General features: G+C 43.1%; 1 protein-coding gene across 10 annotated transcripts in view; it reads right to left on the bottom strand.

The window, feature by feature from the left end:
• Nucleotides 1-14,875, bottom strand: part of CDH13 (cadherin 13) — a 1,167,676-nt gene that overhangs the window by 245,330 nt on the left and 907,471 nt on the right.

Genomic DNA, 14,875 nt, shown 5'->3' with positions numbered 1-14,875 from the left:
ACAAGGGAGAAATGTTAGAGATTTATTCCTGGGATGGAATATGCAGAGCTTGGTGGGGAAGGGAGAGAGAGGAACGTAAGTCAACTTAGATTTCTAGCTTGAGAGGTTAGGCTTACCATCAGTGAAAAAGGACAATCCTGGAAGTGAAACAGGCTAAGGAAGGCAGCTTCCAACTCATTCACTGCTTCATCGATTTAACAGACGTTTATTGAATGGCCGCTATGTGTCAGCAACAAAGGATACAACAGTGAACAAAATAGACGTGATCTCTGCCCTCATGGAACTTTCCATGAGGTTTCACAAGGAAAGCTTTTCTAGGTATTCATCAGAGGCATCAGTATCTTTCCCCATCTTCATGTGTCCACAGCTGCATCAGCAGGAATCCCCCACCACGCTGGTTTGCATGCATGAGCCAACGCTTCCATTATGAGCAGAATTTGCCATCGGATTAACTGCTTGGCAGTTGACCTCCTATCAATCAATTGTCTCTATCATTAAGACACTGCCGCCAGCAACGTTCAATCACCAAATGTCACTGATGGCTCCATGCCACACGTTACCTCTGTCACTCCTCACAGGAGGATTAAGACATCACAGCAGATGCCGGAAAGCTTCGCCAGACTTACTGACAACTTCCGTTAGCGCCCCCTGGCTGAAAATGGCTTCTTTGGGAGAATGTTTTGAGTTCACTATGGCTTCAAACTCCTGCTGGACAGCTGACCGAGAGATTCCACAGGTATTTTGTTTGTCCCTGTCAAGTACTTGGGGCTTCACGAATGTTTGAGCACCAACGCACACAGCCACGTTGGAGAATGCATTTCCCCTGGCAAAGCGCATCCTGTGGTCTAAAGTTGTGAATCTTGAAGAGTCAGAACAAGTTGTCACCCCTGCACCAGAAGGCAAGAGCATCTTCGACTTTGAGCAACTGGTGCTAATTAGTGTTTTTGGCTTGGTCAGCTAAATGTGGCAAACCCTGTCTCCTTTCTGTATGAACAATCCAGATTGTGTCAGCAAGATGAGCAGGAAAGACTGGCACACATACAGTTAAAACCTCCAAACGAATCTTCCCCTCTCTGGGTCTCTCTCTTTCACCTCCTGCCACCAACAGTTACAAATGCCTTGATTACAGTAATGAGCTTTTGTATCACTCCTGCTTCCACCTCTCCTGGAAAGGATTACAGTGAACGCCTCTTTCTTTAGTTGACAAGTTTTGCTTTGCCTTTCTCTTATTGGAAATTCAATGTGGTAGCATTTTCATTAACTTGATTTCTCATGCTGAGCGTTTTTTTGTTGTTGTTGTTGTTGTTGTTGTTCTTGTTGTGTTTGAGTGTAGAGAAAAATGATGCAAGAAATAAAGCTATGGCCCCAGTGCTACAGGAGTGGGGGTAGGGGGTGCTCTGTGCCAGAATATGATCATAAGCCAGACTGGGGACCCCAGAAGGGGACCCTCGAGGGCACAAGCAGGTGAAGCATACGGCAGCCTACAACTGGCAGCAGGCAGCCTGGGGCCCACATCCCTCTACCACGTTCCCCTTGATACAGGCTGCTCAGCTTGCACACACTTAATTTGATCAAAATGCTGATGTGGTACTTTCTTCTGAAACTTCTTTCCTTTCTAACTGATATTTTACTTTCAAGTAGGTGCTTTGCATAAAGGAAGAAAGAGAGGTGGGGTAAAGCAGAGAGAGGTGACTTGGAGAGTGGGATGTTTTCTGGGAACCAACTCACAGGTGCTCCTGTGGGCTCTCCTAGGTGAGACCCAAGGACTCCATCACAGCTTGTCGGCGTCCTTCCCCGCAAAGGCCCTCCAAGGACCGAGCTCCGTTAACAACAAGTGAACCAAGGTTCAGCGCGGCTCTCACCAGGTCACCTGGGTCTCTTCCTGCTCCTCTGAGCTTTCAGAGCACTCTTGATCCGTCAGAGTGCTGACAAGCACACAGCCACACAGGGAAGGAAATTATGCAGATGAGGGGAATAAATCACACTTCTTCCTCAGTTTTCTTAAGGAGAAAATGACACACAAGGGGGCAAATAAAATATTCAAATGAAATTCTATTGAAGGCTTTCTTTTACCCTTGTCTATTTTGCTACAGTGATGGCAGGAAAACCCTTCTAATGCAAGGACCATAGGTTTCTCTTCAAGGGCAGAAAAAAGAGGGGTGGAATATTGGAAGGTAGGGGGTTGGAGGTGAGAATCCAGGTTAAGGTGACTGGAAACTTCATTAACAGAGAAAAGAAGGCTGCCTTCTCGGGGATAGTGAAAATTTAGGAAGAAAAACCATCTCCTCACTTGGACGTCTCCAAATGCCTCAGAAACCCATCTTGTGGTCTCCACCGACACCACATTCCCCTTGTAAAAGAACTGGCTATCCAGGGTCCCAAGATCTCAGAGAATGGCATGACCTTTCACCTTGTTAGCAAGACAAGACCCAAAAGTCACCTCTGACACTGCATCTCTGATCTTTCTACAGCTGAAGCCAGGTTTCTCAATCACTGCACTATTGACATTGGGGCCAGATAAAGCTTTGCTGTTGGGGGAGGGGCTGCCCCGTGCATTGTAGGATATTTAGCCACATCCCCAGTTTTTACCTATGAAATGCTAGCAGCATCCCCTTCCCACCAATTTCCCAGCCAGTTGCAACCACCAAAAAATACCTGGATATTTCCAGCTGTTCCTTGGAAGACACAACTGTCCCTGGTTTAGGGCCATTGAGCTAAATAAGCCATCCCCAAGGCCCGTTGAGTGTGCCTCCTAAATATCGCCTGAATCTGTCTACTTCTCTCCACCCTGGCACCCCCACTGGGTTTAAGTGATCATTCTCTCCCACCTGGACACCTGCTCTTGGCAACTTCCCATCCCCCTCCTTCCTGCTCCAATCTATCCTACAGTGAACAGCCCAGGTGATAATTCCAGACTCAGCTCTTCACATACCATCTCACCACCAAAATCTCTCAAAAGCTTTCGTGTGCTCTGCAGATACCAAGGAAGATTCCCAGCAGAGCTTACAGAACTCAGCCTTGGTCTGCCTGGTCTGCTGTCTTATACCATTTCCCTTCCCCAGCAGCTCCTGATGCCCCAGGATAGCTTCTGCAGGCCACAGCTTCCCACTACAACACCCTCCTCACTCCTTCATCTACTTCAGCCTTGGAGGTCAAGGCTCAACAGTGACTTCATTCTACCATGAAGACACATGCACTCATATGGTCATTGCAGCACTATTCACTATAGCAAAGACATGGAAGCAACTGAAATGCCCATCAACTGTAGACTGGATAAAGAAAATGTGGTACATATATACCATGGAATACTATGCAGAATGAGATCTTGTCCTTTGCAGGAACATGGATGGAGCTGGAGGCAATTATCCTTAGCAAACTAACCCAGGAACAGAAAACCAAATACTGCATGTTCTCACTTATAAGTGGGAGCTAAATGATGAGAATGCATGGACACACAAAGGGGAACACCACACACTGGGGCCTACTTGAGGGTAGATGGTGGAAGGAGAGAGAAGATCAGAAAAAAACAACTATTGGATACTTAGTACCCAGGTGACAAAATAATCTGTACACCAGACCCCTGTGGCATGAGTTTACCAACATAACAAATTTGCACAGGTATCCCTGAATCTGAAATGAAAGTTAAAAAATAGATTAAAACAACACCAGTCACTTATCCAGGGTCCTGGACTTCCCACATCCTCCTGGGTCCAGGCTCACTGCTATGTACTCTTGAAGCCCCATTGCCTTTCCTTCTTAGCTTTTACCATACTCTATAATTCCACACTTATTTGTGCCATCATTCGATTAAAGTTTGCCTCCCCCACTAGATGGTTATCAAACTCCTTCATTCTCCCGGCAGCTTGCACAGTGCTTGATGCATTCACCTTTATGGAAGAAATTGAACACATGGAGATGACTTGATGGATTAAAATTCAAGCCAACTGTGGTCCTTGAAGTTGAAGCCAGGCTGTTCAGGACCAGAGGTGTCCCTTTCACTCCCTGTGTTTGCTGTGCCTTCATTCATTCATTTCTTCATTTTGCAAGTCTTTTCAGAGTACCTACTGTGTGCCAGATGCAAACAGATTGGCACTTGAATCTTTCAGAAAGACAGACATGGCCATGGGGCTGTAGCGCCCTCTGTCTAGTGGCACCAACTGACATTAACCGAATAACAATAGTGTAATAAGTACTATGAAAGGGCGCTGCTGATATGCAGATGGCTGGTGTTTTCTCTGAGGTCAGGGAGAGAGAAGCTAAACACAACCCTCTCTCCACATCACTGGGTTTCCCAGAGTAGGAGTTGAATTTGAGTAAAGATCAGAGACATGGCATAAGACGTTAGTTACACCAGACCTCATCAGTCATGGCACCAATCCCAAGATGTTATCTGGCACTTAAATTGCATTTCCTAAATGTAATTTTCAAACTTTGTTTCCAGAACGTCTTGAACCCAAAGGAAAGAAAAAAAATAGCTATTTTCTTCTTTGATTTAAAAAAACCCAGTAGCATGGCTAACAAATGCATAACAGGTACAACTGAAAATAAAGTTTTAAGTTAAATTAAACGAAGTCACTTGAGCCATCACTTGTGGCTACCCGCTGCTATGCACGAATTCCAGACAAGGTACTGGGGATGCCAAGAGTCTGGGGATGCCAAGAGGGCCACCCTCCAGGAGTTCAGAGCCTCTGAGAAGGGAAGAGTTGGTGAGGTATCTGCCAAGACGTCCCAGGCTCTATACTTGGAGGATGGATGCCTCCCTCTCATTATTCAGGTTTTAGCCCAAACCTCACCTCACAATGGCTCTTTCTGATTGCCTCATCAAATATCACTCTTCACTCTGCCAATTTCACTCTTTCTCATCACTCCATATTTTCCTTAGAGCACTTATCACTTCTGAACTTCTTAAGTATTAGCTTATGTTTTATTTCATATTTGTTCCCCAGCTAGAACATAGACTCTATGCTTTCCTGTTCACCTCCACACCCCAATGCTTAGAACAGCTCCTGGTAGGTAGTTGTCACTGAATGAATGAATGAATGAATGAATGAATATGCTCAAAGAAAGGGAGCCATGAATTCTCCCTGGGGAAGTTGAGGAAAGCTGCAGACAGGAGGCAATATTTGAACATGGTCTTGAAGTAGGAGTTGGAGTTAGCCTGGCAGATAAAGGGTGGGCAGATAAGGAGGGCTTGCTTGATATAAATATTAACACACAAGAAGACAGAGCAGGGAGAGGAACTATATGTAGAGTCTAAAGGATGGCAGAGGAGGTCTGGTAGACAGCTAATGGATTAAAATTAACCTGCAGCCCTTTTCATTAGAAGGACTTTGCTTCCATCACTGTAACAAAATAGGCAAGGGTAATGGACTGGAGGCTGGGGCAGGTTGTGAACAGCCATGAAAGCCTTGTCCAGGCAGTGGACTTTCCCCTCTCTGGACATTGCAGACAATGAGACTTCTTTAAGCATGAGAAAGATGCAGCTGGATCTGCAATATGCAAATCCTCCTCTAGTGTCCCAATAGAATGAAGCTGGTTATGGTGAAAATTAATGAATCTTCCCCTGGAGAGAGGAACATAATTTGTAAATATCTAATTTAGCACATCCACAAATTTTTTCCTTCTTCATTAACATCAGCAATCTTTAAAACTCCTTAACTCTTACTGTGAAGTCCTCCTAGTCACTGGGTATGTCAGATGGTGCTTGGAGGGTTTCTACATCTTCCCATCCAAGGGTCATGTGGGATTTAACATTGAACAACTTCTAAGAAGGGCTAAGGAGCTGAAGGACTAATTAAATCCTGGTTGGGTAAAGAACACGAGCTCTAACAGTGGGCTTGTGAGTTATTTTTAAGTACTCTCGAAAGGAGATGAACAGAATAAAAGCTTCATCATTAAGTATGTTCCCAGTAAATGGAATCTTCTAGTTAGTTTAAGGAAAGTCTCATTAACTAAGAGAATTACATATCATACTTACACATTTCTTTTTCTTAATACCTGTGAATGTAATGACTGCTAAGGGGGAGAAGGACTAGCATTTACGGAGCTCCTACTGTGGCCAGACATTGTTAAATGTATTTTGTATCTTTTAATCCTAGTAGAAACCCTTTGAACTGTTATAAATCCTCATTTTGCAGATGAGGAAACAAAGACACCGAGGGTTAAATCCCTTACCCAACACCATGCAGCTAGAGAGAGTCCCTGACTTACAATGATTTCACTCATAATTTTTTGACTTCATAATAGTGTGAAAGTGATATGCATTCAATAGAAACCATACTTCGAATTTTGAATTCTAGTGTTTTTCTGGGTTAGCAACATGTGATGCCATATCCTCTTGTGATGCTGGGATGAATCATGTAACATAATACCTATTTTATAATGAAGTGTTAAACATCTCATGTAATCTATTGAATATTGTACTGGAAGTGTTCTGAGTATGTTTTAGGTAGGGTAGGCTAAGCTACGGTGTTTAGCAGGTTATGTATATTAAATATGTTTTTGACTTAACAATAATTTTCAACTTACTATGGGTTTATCAGGTCATAAACCGTCGTAAGATGAGGAGCATCTACAGGAAATGGTGGAGCAGGGATCTGAATGGAAGTGTAAACCCAGACTATACAGGGATTAAAGTCACAGACTCAAGAGTTCTATAGACTCGGTTTTATGTAGGACTTTAACAGTCCACCCTATATGACATTGGGTGAACTACCCACTCTCAGTGCTGGAGACTCCTCTTCTGCAACGTGGGGACAGTAATAGTTCTCATCTCAGAGACATTGCGAGTGGGAGCATCATCTCACATTCAGCAAGAGGGTGTGCTCGAAGCACGCCCCACCTAGTAGCCATTGGGTGCAGCTCACTTTGTCATATTGCAGTGGTGACTGAAAGGTCCCATTTCCCTCTGATCCAAGCAACTGGACATGGAACGACAAAGCTGTGTTCTCCCTGGCACTCCTGCTACGGGTCACATCAAGTGTCATTGATGGGGTGGTTCAGAAATCATGGTCTTGCCCATTGAGGCAACTTCATGTCCATTTTGCCTTTGCTTAGGTCAGGGTTTCTCTACACTAGCACTACTGACATGTGGGGCCGGAGATTCTCTATGGTGCTGGGAACTGTGTTATGCACTGTAGGATGTTCAGCAGCACCCCTGGCCACTGCCCATTAGATGCCAGCAGCATACCCCCTGTTCCCAGCTGGGGAAAGGGAATGCCCCCTGTTCTCATTACAGACAACCAAAACATGTCTCTAATATCTGTTCCCTGAGGAGCACAATCACCCCCAGTTGAGAACCACTGACTTAGGTGAAAATTAACAGTGATTTATGAAGCTAAAGACCAAGCTAGAGGTTGCTGGGATTCAAAGAAAGAGATCTCCTTTACTGGAATAGTTCACAACACCTGCTAAATAGAGATGAATTCTCACTGGGGAATCAAGGCAAGGCAAGCAACAAATCATCATAGTCAGCACCTCAAACGCCTACTACCGAATCCACAACATTTTGTAGATTGTTAATTTCCCATTAAAGGAGCCGTGTCATTTAATCAGCATTCTGTCACTGGGCTCCATAAGGTGGAATAAAAGCATGAAGGCCCAGTAAGGTTATTTTTTAAATATGTAATGAGCAGTGACAGCTATGTTCAGTCACCCAACATTTATTGAGCGTTTGCTATATGAAATGTCACACATTAAGTCTCTGGCAACATCAGGAAAATACTGAAGTCTTTTATGCAGGCCAAATTGCTGTGTGGAAGGAATATTAATTAATTCAACCTATAGTTACTTAAAACATATGATGTGCCAAGCGCCAAACTAGACTGTGGGTAGAATGTACGGAAAGAAATAAAAGCTGTCTTTGCATTTTGCAGCTTACAACAAGGCAGCCATTCTCAAGGAGGGGTTCCTAGACCAGTAGCATCAGCATCACTTGGTGTTGTAAGTCAAATTATATCCCCTCAATAAAGCTTATGATGATTGTCTTAGCCCTTAATACCTCAGAATGTGACTTTATTTGAAAGTGACGTCTTTGTAGAGGTAAACAAGATAAAATGAGGTCATGAGCATGGGCCCTAAGCCAATATGATTGGTGTCCTTATAAAAAGGAGAAATTAGGACACAGAGACAGACATTCAGACAAGGAAAACAATGTGAAGACACCCAGGGAGACAGCCATGTAAAGACAGAGGACTGGAGTGGTGGATGCTTCTGCAAGCCAAAGAGCTCCAAGGGTTGCTGGCAAACATCAGAAGCTGGAAGAGGCAAGGAAGCTTTCTCCCCTGGACTAGCTGCCAGAGCATGGCTTTGCCAACACCTTGATTTCAGAGTTCCGGCTTCCAGAACTGTGGGAGAATACATTTCTGCTGTTGTAAGCCAGTTAGTTTATGGTGCTTTGTTATGACAGCCCTTACAAACGAAGGCACCTGGGAACTTGGGCAAAGTGCACGTTATTGGTCCCTATGACAGACGTACTGAATCAGGCACTGTGGTGAGGTGACACCCAATACCCGGGGGATTCTGACGCAGGCTGGTGTTTGAGAACTAGTGAGATAGAACAGTGGTTTGCAATCCTGGCTGCACATTAGATTCATCTGGAAAGTCTTAAAAACAAAACCAGATTCTGATAGGAATTCTGATAGGGTGATTCTAAGATGCAACCAAGGCTGAGAACCTCTGGTCTAAAGCGAGGTATTTCAGATATTAGTATGTGCACCTCTGCAGGAATGGCCTCACCTGAGAGTCTTGTTAAAAATGCAGATTCTAATTCAAGAAGGCTAGCATGAGGCTGGGGGCTCTGCATTTCTAGCAAGCTCTGGGGTGACGCCATGGTGGCCCATGGCCTACACTGTAAGGAGCAAGGGTCAGATAACACTAACACATTAATACTAATAGCAATAATAGCTAGTATTTACTGACTGTCTTCCAAATGTCAGACACTTGCTAGGGAATGGGTACAATGATGGATAAGAAAGACACAGGCTCTGTCTCATGGGGCTTGCATTCTAAAGCTATGATGCAAGCTCTGTCTAGGGCTCTATGCATTCTCACAGGAGAAGACCTTACTTTACCCATGAAGAAACCTGATACGGTAGAGCAGAGTCTTACGTTAGGCAGACCAACATTAACTGCTGCAACAAATAAACCACTACTTCTCAAGAGCTTAACAACCAACTATCCATCCATTTCTTCCACTTTGCTCAACGTCATGGGGGAGTCAGGGATTCAGGACCTTCCATCCTGGGCTGTGCCTTTCTCCAGACCTTTGGAGTCCTCGGTTCAGCTGGTGGATAGGGAAAGAAGGTGAGGAGACGAAGGAGTGGTTTGATGACTTCTGCCAAATTCCGTTGTCTGTTACATGGCCCTGACTAGCTGCAGGGAACATTGGAAAATGAAGTCTAACTATGGCCAAGAGGTGGAAAAAAAGAGTTTAGTGAACACACAATCTCTGCCACATGCCCCAAAGGATGTATAAGGTTGGTCAGGCAAAGAAGAGAGGAACTTGTGGGAATGTGAGGGACTGAAGACATGCAATGAACATTTGGTAAAGGATAATAAAGTAATAAAATTTCCACAGCTTCTTTGGTTATCATTTTCCTTATAAGAACAATTAGGAGAATTCATTTAGATTTTCAATGCCTCAATAGTATGACATGTTAAAACCTTTCTAAGGAAGAGTGTTGGGCAGCTTCCTAATACTCAACATGCAGCGGGGTTAGATGCATCCAGATTTCTTCCCAACATCTTTGCTCACCACTGGGCACTAGTGTAGGCCAGAGGCTGGAGTTAACAGTTGGGCGGAGAGTCTGAGATAAGATTGTCATATGACCTGGGGATGGAGCAGGAGTGAACACGAAGACTCCAACCAGAAGATGTCAAGATGATCCCAAGATAATTTCTACAACTTTTCACCTTGGGCTCTGTAGTCACATTTACCAAACAAATTGGCATCATGGATATAAAAATATTTTATTGACAATAGGCCAGGTGCAGTGGCTCATGCCTGTAATCCCAGCACTTTGGGAGGCTGAGGCAGGTGGATCACCTGTCGGGAGATCAAGACCATCCTGGCCAACATGGTGAAAACCCATCTCTGCTAAAAATACAAAAATTAGCTGGGTGTGGTGGTGCACGCCTGTAATCCCAGCGGTGGCTGACTGCCACAATTACTACTTGAGACCATCACTACGACAGTTACTACTGTTACTACTTGACCGTCATTACAACAGTTACTACTGTTACTACTTGAGACAGTCATTGTGAGACTGAACAAAGGGGGGCAAACGTAGAAATGAAAACTTAAAACAAAAGAAACTATTTCAAAGGAAGGGACCTGGGAAGAAGAAGAGAGCTCGCTGCTTCTAGCGAGCAAAGGCAGCCCCTGAGCTTCTATAATCCTTTGTATTTATTGGGTAGAAGGAGCAAGGATGAGGAGGTAATGACTGGTCAGCTGCTTAATGGATCACAGGTTTATATTATTACTAACAGGCTTCAGATGTACCTAATCGCAAGAAACACCGTGCTTGAGGCGTGACTGCCCTTAGTGTTCCTTCGGGGCAGCAGACGCAGTTTGTCGGTCTGCCAACATTCTGCATTTATGAGTACCAGTTTGCCGCTTAGACATATAGCCTCCAGTGGTATACTGAGTTGATCACGACCCTCAATCTTTCGGCCTCCAATACCAGCTACTCGGGAGGCTGAGGCAGGAGAATGGCTTGAATCTGGGAGGCAGAGATTGCAGTTAGCCTAGATGGTGCCCCTGAACTCCAGCCTGGTGACAGAGCGAGACTCCATCCCCTCCGCAAAAAAAAAAAAAAAAAAAAAAAAAATTTGACAATAACATAAAGAATTTAAAAAATCAGTCTTGTCCAGGACAAACCACCTAAATTAGCAGAGATTCAGAAGCTAGAGAATTGTATCTAAAGTCAAAGAATGAGTTCCACCAATGGAATGTCAGGGAATTATATGCAGGATACCCAAGTCATGCCCAAATTCTCCCTTGGGGAGATAACCCTAATAGATGATGCCCAGTTTCTGACTGCGGAGCCCTTCTTCAAATATTAAGCTAAAATATTTCTTTCTAGAACCCTTCCTCCTCTGGGGCCACACAGAGTGAATAAGTTTAACCTGTTCTCATGACCTTGGGCAAGGTACTTCACCTCCTTATGCTGCAGTTGCTTCATCAGTGAAATGGGAATAATTACAGCACCTCTTTCATGAAGTTCTTGTGAGGACTACATGAGTGACACATAGAAAATGCTCTGAAAATATCAGCTAGAACCATCATTATCACTGTTAACAACACTTCGACAGATGGCCCTCATGCTCATCTCTGTGCCTTCTCCTGTCAGATATTTCCTCTTTCAATGGTTCAGCTTTTCCTTTCTGCATGTTTTCAGCCTTTTGCTTTCACGTGGACTAGCATTTCTTGAACTGTGTTCTAAGGCAGGGGTCTCCAAGCCCCTGGCTACAGACTAGTGCCGATCCATGGCCCATCAGGAAGTGGGTCGCACAGCAGGAGGTGAGTGGCAGGTGAGTGAGCACTACCACCTGAGCTCCGCCTCCTGTCAGATCAGCCATGGCATTAGATTCTCGTAGAAGTGTGAACGCTATTGTGAACTGCACAACAAGGGATCTAGGTTGCATGCTCCTTATGAGAATCAGATTAATGCCTGATGATCTGAGATGGAACAGATTCATCCTGAAACCATCCCCCAACCTTGACCATAGAAAAATTGTCTTCCACAAAACCGGTGCCTGGTGCCAAGAAAGGTTGGGGACTGCTGTTCTAAGGATACTAGATCCTCAAGATGGTAGTAGGAGTTCCTTTAAAATCAAAGTTTCAAAAACACTTTGTATGCCAGATGACTCCCTCAAAGATTTACAATGTATTTTGGTTTAATAAAAGTTCTGAAAAGTCCTCAGAATAGACCACTGTTTACATGGGTTCAAGTGTGTGCCCTGGTAGTTGAAATGTAGATTGGCATGATGTTTATGAAGGATGATTAATCATTATCTAACTAATTTTTTGAAAAAATTTTATATTAATATACCTTTAACCAGGAATTCCACTTCTAGGTATCCAAGCTGGATAAAACTTGTACATGGGTTATTCCAGTTTAATATGTCTTTAAAGACAGATTATGCATTCTAACTGGACAAGAATTCCTTCCAAACTTGTCTCATCTGCTAATCTAAGAGCTATGCCTTTCTTTCCGTGCCTACATCCAAATCTCTGATAAAAATGTTCATAAGAGCTACTAAGTCGACACCAATCTACACTTCTCTTCTATGGCTCTACTATACTTCCTCAACTCACCCAACAAGGATATCCTATTATTTTAGGATCACATTCCTTCTTGCAAATGTTCTCTCAAGTTTCACTCTACATTTTAAGTATACATTTAGAAACAACCACCTGCATGAAATCTCATAAAAGTCATTTCAATTCAGACTGCATATTTTTTCACCCTCCACCAGATCAACAAATTCTTGGTCTGTCTTAACTGGTCATTTCAGTCTCAAGATTCTGATTGATCATCTGTGGAGATGAGTATAGTGTAACTGCTTCAGGGGACAGTGATGACTAATGCTTGGGAAACTGTGCAAACCAAAATAAATCTGAAAAGAAATAACCTAAACATACCCAGAAATAAATGTATTTGTGCACAGTCCAAGCAACAAGAGGCAGAGCTTCCCAAGCCCTCTCCTAATCTTTATAAATGATTTTCTCCTCAGCCACTTGGCACATTTCCATTATGGCCTTCTGAATATGTATAGACACAGCAGGTAATTTAAGATTGCTGCAAGTGTCTGGCAAAAACATAGTGCGTATTCAACTTGTTTAGGAAACATCTTAATGACAAGCAAAGCAATTTATAGAGGACATATTTTTATAGCACGGTAACATCAACATTTATTATTTGGGCCATAACTGGGAAAGGAAGCAGACTTCCCCCATTTAGACAACAAAATTAAATTCCTAGGAAGGCAATAGAGAAATAGGCACAATCTTGAGTATAGTTATGGTATAAAATAATATTCTTTTAGAAATATGGTAGAAAACATGGGGAGAATGGTGTAACGGCCTGATCAGATATTCCAAAGATATAATTCCAGAGTACAATTCCTTCCAAGGGGCTAAAATTTGATATTATCAAATTCAAGGTAATCTATCTAATACAGATTTATTTCTTTCCACAGAATACCACTATATTAGGTGATAACTATATGTAGCTATTCTTTGTGACTAATATTTTTTCCTGTAGAACTAATAATGTCTAAGAAGCTTCTATCTTAGAGTACTGAAGGTTCTAAGAAGTCCTACAGTAATGAAACCTTCTTTAGATCCACCAGAGTGTGGGCAAATGGTTCCTTTTCCTTTTCTTCCTATCTCCCTCATCTTCCAATCCCCAAGAATTAAACAATCATATATCCACCAAATTCAAATTCAAATTATATGATATATTCAAGTCTTTTTTTTTTCTTTCTTTTTTTTAATTATTATTATACTAAGTTCTAGGCTACATGTGCATAACGTGCAGGTTTGTTACATATGTATACTTGTGCCATGTTGGTGTGCTGCACCCATCAACTCGTCAGCACCCATTAACTCGTCATTTACATCAGGTATAACTCCCAATGCAATCCCTCCCCCCTCCCCCCTCCCCATGATAGGCCCCGTCAAGTCTTATTGATAAGGAAGAACCCAAGTAAATTATTCAAGCCAAATTAAGGGCATTTCACCTTTAGGTTGCAGCCTATACTTCTACACAGAGATTGCCATGGAAAGAAATACAGCACGACAAATTGTCTTGCATAGATCAGCCAATTCACTGTCCCAGTTGACTTGGGAAAGTCACACAAAATCACTCTTTGGTTTTATCTACTTGCTCAGCAAATACTTGTTCTGTACCTTCTTTGTAGACAGAGCATCCTGCTGGGCCTTTGAGACGTATCAGATGAAATGCCTACTCCAGATCTGTGGTTTCTATGTATTTCAATTTGATTTCAATTAAGTCATCACTTCTGCATGTCATTCTTGTTGCTCGAATCCCCACAGCTGCCATTCAAAAATGTTTGTACGTCCTTAAAATTCTGCCTTAGTCCTCAATGCACTCTTTTTCAGCAAATGAGCCAGGCTTCTGTTTTACTGATAAGATGAAACACCTGTGGCATGAGTTACCTCTACCCGCAATATCCCCATTTCAATTTTGATCGCACCAGTCAAGGAATGCTGGTGTTATCCTGGCTACCTGACTTTCCATTACCCCTTCTGTTCAGTTTATCACGAGTGCTGCTGTTGATTTTCTCTCCTAAACAGCCCTCGAAGTGGTGCCTTCTCCCCATCTCCACCACCTAATTGCCATCTCTTGTTTGACCCAATATGGTAGTACCCTAGTAGGCATTTTTCTTCTTTCCTTCTCTATCTCCCCTTAACACTCAAACCAGATTCATCTTTCCAAAGACGCATCTCTGTATATATCTCCATATAACTTAATATACTTTAAGGATTTCCCATTTCCATTAGGATAAAGATCAAACCCATCAGCCTGTTCTACAAGGTTCCATGGGTGTTCAGCTCCTGGTGGCCTCTCCAGCCTTATCTGCACCCACACTCACTGCATTCCCACTGGCCACAGGACCTTTGCTCATCCTTTTCTCTCTCCCTATGATGTTCTTTCTACCCCTTCTCGCTCAGTTAACACCACCTCGTCCTCTTGATTCACTCCAAGGATCACATTCACAAGGAGACCTTCCATGACTACCTTGGTCAGGTCAACTCAGCCCACCAAAGACTCTCTTGGAACATGGTCTTCTCCCTCTTAACTTGTACTATCTTCATTTGCATGCTTATTTGACTAATGTTGGTCTC

Source organism: Macaca mulatta, chromosome 20 (assembly GCF_049350105.2).
Source record: "Macaca mulatta isolate MMU2019108-1 chromosome 20, T2T-MMU8v2.0, whole genome shotgun sequence".
Lineage (NCBI taxonomy): Eukaryota > Metazoa > Chordata > Mammalia > Primates > Cercopithecidae > Macaca > Macaca mulatta.
This window is presented reverse-complemented; position numbering and strand designations above follow the sequence as displayed.